We start from the raw sequence: 13,062 nt of genomic DNA, 5'->3' as shown, positions 1-13,062 counted from the left end.
AGGTATATGATGAATCCTCTGGTAACCATGACATTTTGTTCAAATTGTGTGCCAATTCATTGTGTAGATGTCGTGATATTCCAGTTGATAACTGGAAAACGTTCACCTCGACAAAGTCATTAGGATTCCTCCTCTGAGGAGCACGGATGTCTGTAGCACTACACAGGGCAATGCATCGACACATTGGACCAGTCGACACACATTGCTATCCTGCTAGCAGCGAGGCTAAAACTATGCATATGTAAAAAGATATACATAAAAAACTAGATGTACAACAGATAGATGCAAACGTTTCCATACTTGTATAAAGGTTATTATATTTTCCATCCCAGAACCAATCATGGAAAGAAAATAATAGAGCACTGCTTGACCTTCACTCGTTACAACCACTGAGACGCCCTTGAGCAAGGCTCTTTACCTCCATTTGCTGCAGATGTAAATATGTGTAACTGTGTACGTGTGGAGCCGGGTGATCCCGAAGCAAGGGCTTTAATGCCTATGAGACGTTCCCTGTGACGAATGCAAGTTAAAAATACACCTCTTATCCAATATGCTTTTCATGTAATACTCACATTACTGAGAATCTGTGGGAGTTTTGAGCTCCTTCTCCCTATGTGCGTCTCATTTTGCATGCGTTTGAGTCATCAGAATGTGTTAAAACAAAATGGTTCGGCTTCCCGGGCCCAGAGCACCGCAGCTATGGTCATGATCCGGCCCTTATCTCTAAACACACTGCTCCGAGTTGGATGGGGATCAAGCACTTTTATCTTCGGTGCACACAAACAAACAGGGTGTAGCAGCCACACGTACTAACACGGTAGGTTTACTGAGAAATGAACTGTGATACATATAGGTTTAACGTGTCCCTTAAAGTGACACGTGCAGGTGAAGGCATAGTGAGGCGATGTTGGGTGCTATTTTCATTTCAAATCAATTAAACTGGGTAAAAAGAGCACGTCCATCTTCAAATGTATTAAACAAAAAACACTGAATTTATACAACCAGAATCAGAAATACTTTCTCCATCACAAGGTCATTGAAATGTGTCTTTGATGTGCACGAAACATAGAGTAGAAACGTGCTTAATTATTGCTTTAATGAATAAAAAAAGACAAATATTTCTCTAACTTAGCTACTTTCTCCTTCTCCTTCCTTATTTGTGGTACAAGTTTAAGAACAGAAATCATGCATCATACATGGATTCCTACTCTTACAGTATTCATAACATATTTCACTGCTTTGATATGATTTAACTTGTCATGCAGCATATTTTAATGTGTTTGTTTTGTGGAGAGATGACAGGGGATGATGAACTCGAGCCGAACTGGAATCGGGGGGCGTTGTGTTTTAACTCGTCAGTTAATGAGATGTTTACCTTGCAGTTTATTTAATGGGCTTTTTTATGTCCTAAATAAGAGTATAAGAGATCAATAAGATTAGCAGGAGATACTTTAATCCGACTCATGCACCCTAATTATCTTTATATGTTGTCTTTATCTTCATTAGAGGAAAATAGGAGTCACTTAGAAAACACTCAAAGATGCCTACAGGCTAAGTGTTCTTACTTAATTACCACCCACATGTCAACATCTAAATATAATGAGTATATGTCCTTGCTCTTACAAATAGTCACATGACTAAGAAATGGCACTTCCTGATCTCATGTCATGCGTGATGACCTACTGACCACATTATGTGACGTCCACCCCAGTGACAGGAAACCCCAGCCTGCAGATGAGCCAACTCCATGTGTGTGTGGGGGGGGGGGGGGGGTAGTGCATACTGAGGGCTTATTAGCACCCAGGTCAGATACGAGAGAAAACAACCTAAGGAGAGCGAGCTAAAGTCATGCAGCTGTTTCATTACACGACAACAAGTACCCCGAACAGCAACTAATTAACAATCTCCAGCCAGACGGCAACGTCCATTTGTTTCCCCTCTGCCCTTACAACTTGCCTCTATACCAGTTCACACATCTGTCATCTTTTTGGATTTCTATATATATATATATATATATGAGTGTTTAAATTTGAACTTAAATTCGCTGCAGTGGTAAAGAAATGCAGCACCTAGTTCCAAACCTACAGACGTCTAAGCACACACTTTCAAAATGGCTTCTGTAAAAGGAGAGAAAAGCGCTCATGGGGTCATGTGACTTACTGCTCGGGGCAACAGTCAGGAGCAGTGGGGCGGCAAATTAAGTATCGAATATTAGTCACTGGGAAAAGGTTTCTTGTATTCAAAGAGAAAGAGCCGTGATGGCTGCTCGGTTGTCAAAGGCCACCAGACGACCGGGTCCTCAAAAAATATAAAGTAATCTGAATAATGTGTCTCCAATGAAATCATCAGCCCCTACTGAGGCTTCTGCCATCTGTGACATTACGGGTTATGTGTGGGTGGGTAGAGTGCTTGGCCTCCAGCTGCAGTAGCTGTGCAGCTTCATTTGCTCTCACTAATGCGATTGCTACAGTAAACTGGGTTGGATTATTTAGAGATGTACAAGAAGTTAGTAACTTCTTTAAGCAATAGAGAGACTCCTAATTTGATGATTTCCGATGAAGGCAAATGTAGTTTTTATGCAAAGTGGTATGTCTTTCACAGCGGGGCAGATGGACTCTTTCAGAGAAGCTGTATGTGTGTGTGTGTATGTGTGTGTGTGTGTGTGTGTGTGTGTGTGTGTGTGTGTTCTCTAACTTTGTATTTGCTGTGCTGAGTGACTCTTTCATCTGAATCCCACTGAGCTATTTTAAGGTGCAAGCCAAGTTGTGGAAGATATTGAGGACATTATTTAAAAGGTATTTGTTCAAAGACGTCACGCCATCTTGAATTTCTGATACACACACTTGAAGAAACGGGAAGAGAATATTGGCTCGACTACCGCTGAGTCACAGCTGACCTCTGATCTGTCTGGACTCGATTTCCGCTGCAAATGTGTACTGGAACATTTAGAGAAAAAGGGGGCATAGTATTTTATTAGATCCATCAGACAGAGCATTACTGTAGTCGGAAAACCGAGATGAGATGGTGGAGTTCTTTCAATTAGAGATAATGTGCAGCTTTGTTCCTGAACTCTTGCTACTCTATGGTAATTCACCCCTGCTGAAATGGACTGGGGGCTCCCACAGTCATAATGGTCTCATTTTGGCCGAGTTTTAATAGGATTACAGGGGGGATACTGATGGCTGCATTACTTGTTATTTACCACTGAAGGATGAGATACTGTGTGGAACTTGGCCTGAGCCGAACTTAAGAGTATAATCAGTTGTATAAGCAAAACAATTCATTATAATGATAGAATTGCGGCAATTGCCATTTAGTTAATTAAATCAACTCATTAGTGATAAAAAAATTACAAAATGCTTTGCAATCTGTACCTCAACGTAAATCAAAATATTGAGCTGAGACCTGCCACTGACTCAACATCATTAGCTATTGACATTGCGTTCTCTTATAGCATTGCATATATAGTATTGCATATTTTGTGCTTTTTTTTCGTGGTCTTATACTGCTGCAGCAGTAGCAACGGCATGAAGATATGTGCCTCTACACCACTTGTGCACATGAGGTCAGTGCACAGTCCTGTACAGATCTCAGCTGGCATGTACAGTCAAATAAACCCGAGACAGATTCCTGCAAGGTGGTCTACTGTAGTTTGCAAAACACTCCCTCTTTTGTCATTTTCATGGTGGAGAGCCAAGAGACTGACAAAAGCTCTGCCAAATCCAAAAGGACAGCACGCATTGCACAACTTGTGCCAGAGCCAGATTCTGAAACTCTTGACCAAGAGCCTTCAAGTCTCCTGCCACAATACATCGAGGGGAAAGTGCCAAGCATCTGTCCCGGATGTGGTAATGTGACTTAACTGTAATTAACACTCAGCTAACAAGGTGCCGATCAATGATCAGCAAAGTCCTGCCAGCCATCTCTCTTTAGAAGATGTGTATGTCCCCTTATTTGGGTTAATTAGGGACATATAGCCTAATACTATAACAAGTAGCCTATCATTTTGCAATTACTGTTAACTTTGCCTAACCTTAAAGGAGTTATTTCACTGGTGCCAAACTTACTTTCTGATTTTCAAACACAAACTACCTTCTTTTTAAGATTAAATGATAGAATTAGTATTTTTTTCGAAGGCCGACACTGTTAGCGATCCCTTTTTAGTTATCTCTGTGCCAACAAACAACCAACTGAATGCTATTTACACATTCACTCAGCATCCGAACTGCTACACAGTTAGCAGAACTGCCTATGCAGGACAGGACATTTACAGAGGCATCAGACCCCTGTGTTCAGCCTCAGGGCTGCACAGAATGCAAACACACACAATACAAGCATCCACAAGAAAAGACTGTGACTATCAATCAGAGATGTCAACATGGTCATTACACCTTCATATCAACAAAGCGCAAGTGCATCAGGAAATCCTGCTGATCTGAGGGCAGCGACCGAGATAAGGATGTCAAAAAGGTGGCTTGCGCATCATCTCGCTAAAGAGAATGAGCCTCTTCCTATCTCATTGTGTTCTGACCCAAAAAGGTGGTCCAGAGAGGCTCATTTACAAACCCGCTTGTGTCGATAAAACAATGCTTATTCTCACCTGCAGCTGAATGTGACTCAGCTATTATCAGGAGGGATCCTTGAAAAGGAGGTGGGAGGTGCCAGGGTTTGAATGCTGAGCGAGGAGCTGCAGGGATCATTTACAGCCAGTTGCCATACATCCTCCCTCTCCCCCTCGAGCACAACCCCTTTCCCTGTCCCCTGATAGGTCGGTTAATCATTCTGTCACAGAGATAGTGACCCAATCTGCATGTAAGGCTGTGTGGGGAAACTGTGAAAGAGGAGAGGGCTTCTGCAGCACTGCAGATAGGCCACATCTACTGACAGTTTTGAGAAGGAAGATATGTAGAGACTGCATGTACAAAATCTCTTTTCAAGTTAAGGTAATACTTTGGGAAATATACTTATATGCTTTCTAGTGGAGATTTCGATAAGACGATCGATATATACTCTTATGTCTGTCCATTAAATATTAGGCCGCAACCAGCTACCAGTTAGCTTAGCTTAGCATATTGACTGTAAGCAGAGGGAAACAGCTAGCCTGGCTCTGTCCAAAGGTAAATCCACAGACCAGCGCCTCTAAAGCTCACTAATTAACACGCTAAATACTGTTTGTTTGAATGACAATTCACCAAATTGCGTCGGATTATGTACCGGATTATTTCTATTGGCTGTGAGAAATTGCCAGGCAACCAGCAGAGACTCCAGGAAGTTGCTGGTCCGAGCCAGGAAATATAACCCCTGTAAAAAACACAGATTTGTAATTTTTACACTTCTCCCGATAAAGAAACAATATAAAGAAATGTTTAATAAGTGAGCCTTAGTGGTGCTCGTAGGTTACTGTCGGACAGATCAAGGCTAACTGATTCCCTCCCGCTTCCACTCTTGTGCTAAGCTAAGCTAACCGGCGGCTGGTCGTATCCAAATGAGAGACATATCAATCTCGTCGTCTAACGCAATGTCAACCTTTAAACTAAGTATTGAACATATGTGCAAATTCCCACACAGAACATTTCAGCGTACGTGCAAATGTGTTGCTGTAACCTTGTAGGTGATACACAACACATCTCCAGTATGATGAAACACACTGAAGAATATGTTTTTCTCCAGCAAAGTGTTACCCTTGCTCTGTAATACCCTACTCTGTGACCATCACAAATCCTCCCTTCCAAGAGTCTAGATGGTGAAAAAAGAAAATGCTGCCAGAGGTCTCACAACAAAAATGTTTTTCTCCCCCTGAAGATTAAAGAGTGGTGATAATGTCCCGTCAGCGCAGCAGGATGCTGTGACTGGTGACAGCGTCTGACCGTTTAACACTGAAGCTCTTTGCCATCGTCTGCCAGCAACGCACCATCAAATGGGCTGGGGCCAGAACTGGGAAGCCTCAGCTCTCACCTGGACTGAGAAGCTGACAGCAGATGAACAATCCCAATCATAGTTGTGCGAATGTGTCAGAGAGAAAATCACTGACTCATTCTCTGAGTCCAAATATGGGCGTCTTTGTCCTTTTCAACAAACATCTGCCTGTGGAACACTTTAAAATCTGAGAAGATGAAGAAATATTTCAACCTAATGAAGCAGCAGGAAGTAGAAAAACAAGGGTTATGTGGGTGCAGGAGGGCACACCCACTCAAGCAAGACACTCTAGGAGGCTGCACAGTTAGAATCATTTGAGCAGTTCTCAGCAATCGGGCACCAGCTGCCTTCTTGGAGGGAGCCAAAAGAAAAAAAGAAAGAAAAAAGATTGGTGAACTTCAAAGCATCCTCTCATTTTTCTGGTTATGTATGAGAGACTCGGAGAGCATTTCTCAGTGTGAGAGCCAATGGGAGCGGCAGCCTGAGGTACGGACTTAATGAGCCTGCCTGAATGTTTTAGAGTCTGACAAAAACGAACCTTCAAAGCATGTTTGGTATCAAATAGTCTCCTGCACTCCGGGTATTGGAGGAGTAAACATGTCTGCAGGTATAGTATACACACCGAGCTATATATACATATAATTCCTCTCATCCTCCACACTGTGTTTGTTTACAATCCTCCTGAAACCTGAGTGATCATGTGACCGCTTCAAATACAAGCCATTGACTGTAATAACGATAATTACAACACCAGAAACTCTGGAGAGAGACTAAACCTGGTTTATATTGTAAGATGTTACTTCAGGACGGAAATAATTATCTTTGTGCATAATGTAAGAATGGATTTGTTTTGAAACTGCAGCGGTTAACACCGGGCTAAAGAACCTCAGGCTCTCCGTTACTCTTAAAAATAATCTATTTATCGTCAATTTGTTATAATGAATTTGAATTGAATTGAATGAAAACCCTGTTGTGCTAATGATGAGCCTGATGGAGACTTGCAACAGTCAGCATTAGGTAAATTAGCATTAGGTATTAGGAGGAGGTATAGCAGCCCAAGATAGGTTTTGTCCTTGGTACTGTCACCCCAGTGCTGCCTGTGTCCCATGAGACACAGCAGAAAAAAAGAGCATCCTGCAGCACTTTATAAAAATCCCCACCCTCTACTCTCTATACTCCTCAGCACAACTGTCAGCCTGTTTTTACATCTGACTTATCACTCTCAAAAGCTAAAGATGGCCGTGGCTTCAGTCTGTTTTGTTACAATGAAGATATAATACAGTAGACCTGAAGTATTTCAATGTGATGTGCCCTTTTTCTTTGGCTCCAGTTGTTTGTTTCCGTGTGTTCAGGGAGCATTGTGAGAGATGTCGGAGTAGCTACAGGGGTAAGCATAGCATCTGTCAGCAGGGCAGCCTCCTGGACACTCTCCAGGAAAGAAGTACTACACCCGCCAGGCGAGCTAAATGAGGCATGATCAATGAGAATAATATAGATCCAGAGCTACACCCAGAACCTTTCTAGAAACAGTGCCTGACGTGGAATCATAACGGATTGCACACAAAAGAGGAGAAGACAAGGTCCACATCTGGATCTTGGGGCAGATGGATGTTCAGTATTCCCTTCATGAATTAGCTTTAAATAAAGTTTGGACCACATGCACCGGAAAGTAACATGCACACAGCACCTGCGTTATGGTAAGCTAAGTCAGATACAGCCTGTAAAACAGTACAACAGCAACCACCAGACTTGAATGCCTAGAACTCTAGATTCCTCAAAGGAAGTGTTCAAGCAATGCTGAGAAGAGAGTTGAAATACGCCCTTACCAGCACTTCTGTAATTCCGTAATCCTGTTCTCCACAAAAGGCTAACCCATTCACCAAAGAGGCACTTAGGGTTAATGCTACAATGCCTTAATAACGTCCCTCGACCGCACTCCCATCAGCACCAGAAACTGCAGTCCTCTTCGCACTGTTTCCACTGCAGCACTACTTGTTCTCCCATACACACATACACACACGTACACACACACACACACACACGCTCACTCATTCTCTTGGTGACTACCCCCACCTCTGTTTCTCTCAATCCCCTCCTCCTCTCCCTCGCTCCACTCTTTCCATCTCTGTCACTGAAAGGATCCCCCTCCCCTTTCCCCTCTCCTGCTTTCTCTCCATCTTCCATCTCTCCCTCCACTCCAGCTCTCACTACTCGGCCGGCTGATTTGTGATGCTGCTCACAAGGTGCTGTATGCAGCAATCTGTGCCCCGGTCCAATGCATAGGGGCAATCCAAAAGCATCCATATGCTCTACTGTCCGCCCGGCACCCACACCCTTGTTCATAAAGCACAGCTGCTCAGGGACTCCACCGCACTCAGATATGTTCCTGTGCAGGAAAAAAAGAGTGGATGTAAATAAGTAATCGGCGGAAAAAGAATTACATTGAACCTCCAGATAATAAGACAAAGACAAGAAGAAGCCTGGCATTTGCTGTGTGCTTACCGCAGCAGTAGTCTGTTGCTGAGTCTCTTTCTCCCTTGCCATCTCTATCCATTTATCTGAATTATATCTTTGGACTTGCACCACTCCTGCTGTCATCAAGGAAGATTATAATCCTACGACAGCGGCAGAAAGACTAGCAGGGGCGTATGAGGCGTATAAATATATGGGAGTCTTTGGTATGATCTAAAAACCTTTTGCTGACCTCACACTGCTTTATATAAGCATCCGAAGCTCAGTGAAGAGGGTTTTGAGTATGCTCCTGTGAAAACAACCTTACAAAAAGGCTTAAAAATAAATAAATCATAGTATAAACACTGCAAAATCGTCAGCAATGCCGAGACACCTTACCTCACACTGCTTTTCCCCCTTTAGAGTGGGCATTTCACTGTGTAAATCTGCTTGTTTAATGACGAGATGTGACGCACTCTTTTGCTTAACACCAACGCTGAACCAGACAGTTTGGAGCCCTTTGGGTATTACTGTGTGTCACCGAGAATTATCATCGTCCCCTAAGTGAATCACCCTTCTTACTGGCCAGCAATGAGCACTTGAACAAAAAATCAATAAAGTCTCAATCAGAGAAAATGGAAGTTAGAGAAAGAGAGGGAGAGAGATGGCTTTTTGTCATTTCAAAACATACTAAAGAGAGAGAGGGGAACGCAATTAGTTTTACTGTCTGTGGCGATACCATGTTTCCACAGCAATGCAGGGTTACTGGTTTTGAATTGGAAGTGATCTGGAAATGATAGAAGAAGTCATGTTTTCCCAATAAAACCAAGAAAAATGACACAAGCAGAGCTCTTTACATCTGGATATCTTCACCTTTGGGTGTAGGTTGCTTCAGTGTACAGACTGTAAGCGGTGAGGCTGGAATCCTTCTATATTTACCAGCCGTGACAGCGACGCTTGTATTGTTTTTACCTAATGAGTGTGTGTGTGTGTGTGTGTGTCATCTGTAGCAGGAACTACCACAGATGCTGTTTTAACACAAACATTTACAGATGTGTAGTTGAGATTAAAATGAAGGTCGAGTTTGAAGATGGTTCCAGCATGCTATTGTCCTCACTACTATCCATTGGTGTGGATGGATGGATCGAACAAACACAGGAATTTCGCCCGTGTGAAAACAAGGTCAAGTCCCTGCACGTACCAAGTACGAATTGTGGAATGGTAGGGGTGCCAGTTCGCCTCCTGGGCACTGCCTTGGTACACTTGAGCAAGGCAACCATCCCCCAACGGTTCAGGGCGCATGACCATGGTGCAGCGCCCTTGCTCTGACATCTCTCCATTAATGCATGTGGAAAGCATGTCTGTGTTTCGGGCATGTGTGTGTGTAATGTGTAAAATAACAACAGAGTAAAAATGGAATTTCCTCTCGAGGGATTAATAAACTATGTCTTCTTCTTTTTTCTTTGGCTACACGAAGGCAGGATCAATCCAACGTTAGTGTCGGTCTATTTATAGGCTGGCTTGACAATAAGCGAGAAACACAGTATATTGCATTTCGGATGGCAGAGAAACAACCAAACCTGGAGGGTGCCTGCTTCTGCTCTTCTTGCTGCTGTCCGCCTCCATATTGTTTTGTGAAGGGTAAAAGTAAAATGGCAACCTTCCAATGTGATTTGGACTAAATAAAGCCCAATAGTTTATATTCCCTCCTCACCAACAATGTGGTGTGACATTTAGGCCTTGCCATTGAATCCATGACAGTGAGTCAAGCCTGTATTCCTTAGTGCATTCTTATCCACAATGTCAGAGATACCTCACAACCCAGGCAGGCAGGATTCAGTGTCTGAGTGTGAACAGGATATTGATCCAACCCAGATTCATAGCATGCTGGGTAAACCCATGGTGTGCAACACTGGCACCTGCCCCCCCATGAGATATAAAACACATACGCATACTGATTTGTATTGACAGACGAAAGATACGAACGCTCTCATCGTAGTTTTATACTGCTGACTATTGCTGCTATAGCAGACACCAAATACACTAACAATCTAGCCATTTCTTTGAGTACGTAGTAAAAGAGAGAGAGAAAAAAAAGCCTCCATTAGACTTTGAACTAAACAGGCCAAGTCTCCAGAGAGATTCAGTGCAACTTGGAATACATATTTAATAAGGCGTGTGTGTTGTGGAGAAAACTGCATGGAGCTTGCAACCGTGTACTAAAGCCGTTTAGTCGCTGACCATGGGAAGCCATTAAAACCCATCGCCCAACCTATGCTTTTCCACAAAATCACATGTAATGCCATGTGTTTTCTGAGCAAAGAGTGAAAGCACATGGTGACTGTATTTCAGAGATGTGCTCAGAGATATTACCCGACAGGAAGTATTAAGGAAGAAGAGAAAAGACTTTGATGCTTCTATGCAGGTGATATGAGATCAAAACAGATAGTGCATATACAGCCTCGTACACAAACAATCACATCTATTTCTACTTTTTATCAAGTGAAGTCTTCTGATTTATGTCTGTGGTGGCCTTAAACATGAAGCAGTGAAGCGTTGTTGCCCCCCCCCCCCCCCCCCCTGATCTCCAAATCTTTTTTTAGCTGCCTTCATGTGTGTGTGTGGTAAATGTACAATGTTGTGGCTCGAAGCCAGGGATTAGATCTGGTTCTGTGTGCTGGGATGGTGTGCTGCAGATGTGAGGAGGTGCAAGAATGCAATACTGTGCGTTTCATTTTGTTGGCCCATTTTAGATTTGGCAGAGTGAGAGGTAAACCCTTTCTGATTCATGTTTCCATAATGTGCTGCTCAGAAACTGCTGCAGTGTGTGGGATTGCAACTGAAGATTGAAGGGATACTGCAGGTGAAAATGCTAATTTAGGAATAAATGGAAAATTCTTAGATCGCATATGTTGTTATATAAATGTAGTTTCATAGATTGCACAAATTTATACTCACAACTATTCATATTTGACGTTATATCACCAGGTGCATGCATAAAAAAAATATTTTAGCAACAATTCTCATTAATCAACACAAAACTGTTGATAATCGATTAATAATTTCTTTCATTTTTCAAGCAAAATTGTCAAATGAATGCTGGTTCCAGCTTCTGAAATGTGTCAATATGCTTTTCCGTGTCTTATAATATAATAAATATAATTTCTTTGGGGGGGGTTTTTTAAACTGTTGGTCAGACGAAACAAGCAGATGGAAGTTTTATTAAGGCAGATTTAATCCATTCACCGATTTTGTACAGACGTCTGTAAATTGTTTGTATTCTGTAATAACACAATATACAAAGCTTCTATGATCAATATCTTTATGTTAACAATGGATCACATGTTAACTCTAAAGACCCACTGCACAGCAGGCAGACGACGTTAGCGACTAGCTGGTGAACATAGTTGAGCAGCTCAGTAAGGAAGATATTTCCCTCAGGACATGGAGGAGACCAAAACCAGAGCTAAAATAAAGGTGAACGTTAGACTTTCTTTTGGTGGCCAGAAACACGACTGCAAATGAATGACGATGTTGCTGTGTTGTGTTTCCGCTGCCTCCCAAGTAGCTAAACTCTTTGTGTTTGGTTTCTTATCCATTATGTAAAACTTTCATCCTGATAACATAGAAGTAATTTTATTTTCTCTTACTCAACTGTGGTGACTCATTCAAAACCAGAGATAAGGATGAATGTATGTGCTTTTCCTCCAATCGCTCTGGAAAAATCACTACCCATTTAAAAAAGAAAAAGCTACAGCCTGTATTGGTCGTGCATATTCAAACAATTAATTGTGCTCCCCACCAGTCCCCAGGGCATGAATTCTAATTCAGTATATATTGAGCCAATGTTAATAACTATGAGACGGTCACAGGGCAGTGAGGGCTGAATAATGGCAGATGGCCGTAGTAACAGAGTCGGTATAAAAGCAGCGGTCAGTAACTGTCCTTCAAGGCGTGGCGGTTGTCCGCTGGGGTTTATTAGCTTTCAGTAGCCTCTGAGGCACCGGAGCTTCCATCACTCATGGAAATGACTCTGATTAATCAGCTGAGTGCTGGAGTGTGCAGGGTATGCTGGACACACAACCAATACAACAATAAATCATGCTTGTTCACAGTGGGCTGCACCTTCATCCTCACCACGCCTTTCCTGCTCACTACACACTGCAGTGGGCTCCCTCCTCCCTGGCACATGCAGAGCTTTTTCTAAGAGCAGATGGGCGAGTGGGGGAAACCCAACACAGAACGTTTCATGCTGACATCTAGTGGCTTCCAAAACATGTTATTACCAAAGTCTGTTTACATATATTTGTTTCGGATTTCCATGTTAAGCCGAAAAATGATTTGACATGAAGTATAAATAACTCCATTCCGTAGGAATAATTCATATCTATCAATTAATGATAATCAACAGAATTTGTCTTTCAGGTCAATAAGTGCTCCACCCCACAGATCATCAGATTATATTACTGGCCAGTTTAAGAGAGCGTCCAGACATAGACAGCCCGCCGCCATCTGGGCCGTGCCTTCAGTGGACAGTAAGGACACGGAGGCAAGCTGGATTTCTCAGAGGACGACGAGGAATGGGTGATTTTTTTGAGAGGGGAGCTTCAGAGGATGGAGGCATCTAACAATGTGCAGTGATCTGTCTCCTCTAAAAGAGGACGGTCACAGCAATGACACTGGACCGCTCTGATG

The 13,062-nt window shown here is 42.7% G+C and overlaps 1 protein-coding gene across 5 annotated transcripts in view; it reads right to left on the bottom strand.

The window, feature by feature from the left end:
• Nucleotides 1-13,062, bottom strand: part of LOC115010481 (synaptotagmin-2-like) — a 61,241-nt gene that overhangs the window by 23,861 nt on the left and 24,318 nt on the right. The window contains exon 1 of one of the 5 annotated variants that reach the window (XM_029435050.1): nucleotides 7,743-7,906. The exons of the other annotated variants lie outside the window; for them this stretch is intronic. The gene's annotated coding sequence lies outside the window, so the exon portion shown is untranslated. Of the gene's footprint in view, nucleotides 1-7,742; nucleotides 7,907-13,062 lie in introns of those variants that run through there. 5 annotated transcript variants of the gene reach the window in all.

This window comes from Cottoperca gobio, chromosome 7 (assembly GCF_900634415.1).
Source record: "Cottoperca gobio chromosome 7, fCotGob3.1, whole genome shotgun sequence".
Taxonomy (NCBI): domain Eukaryota; kingdom Metazoa; phylum Chordata; class Actinopteri; order Perciformes; family Bovichtidae; genus Cottoperca; species Cottoperca gobio.
Note: the sequence above shows the minus strand (reverse complement) of the source record. Positions and strands in the feature narration are given on the sequence as shown.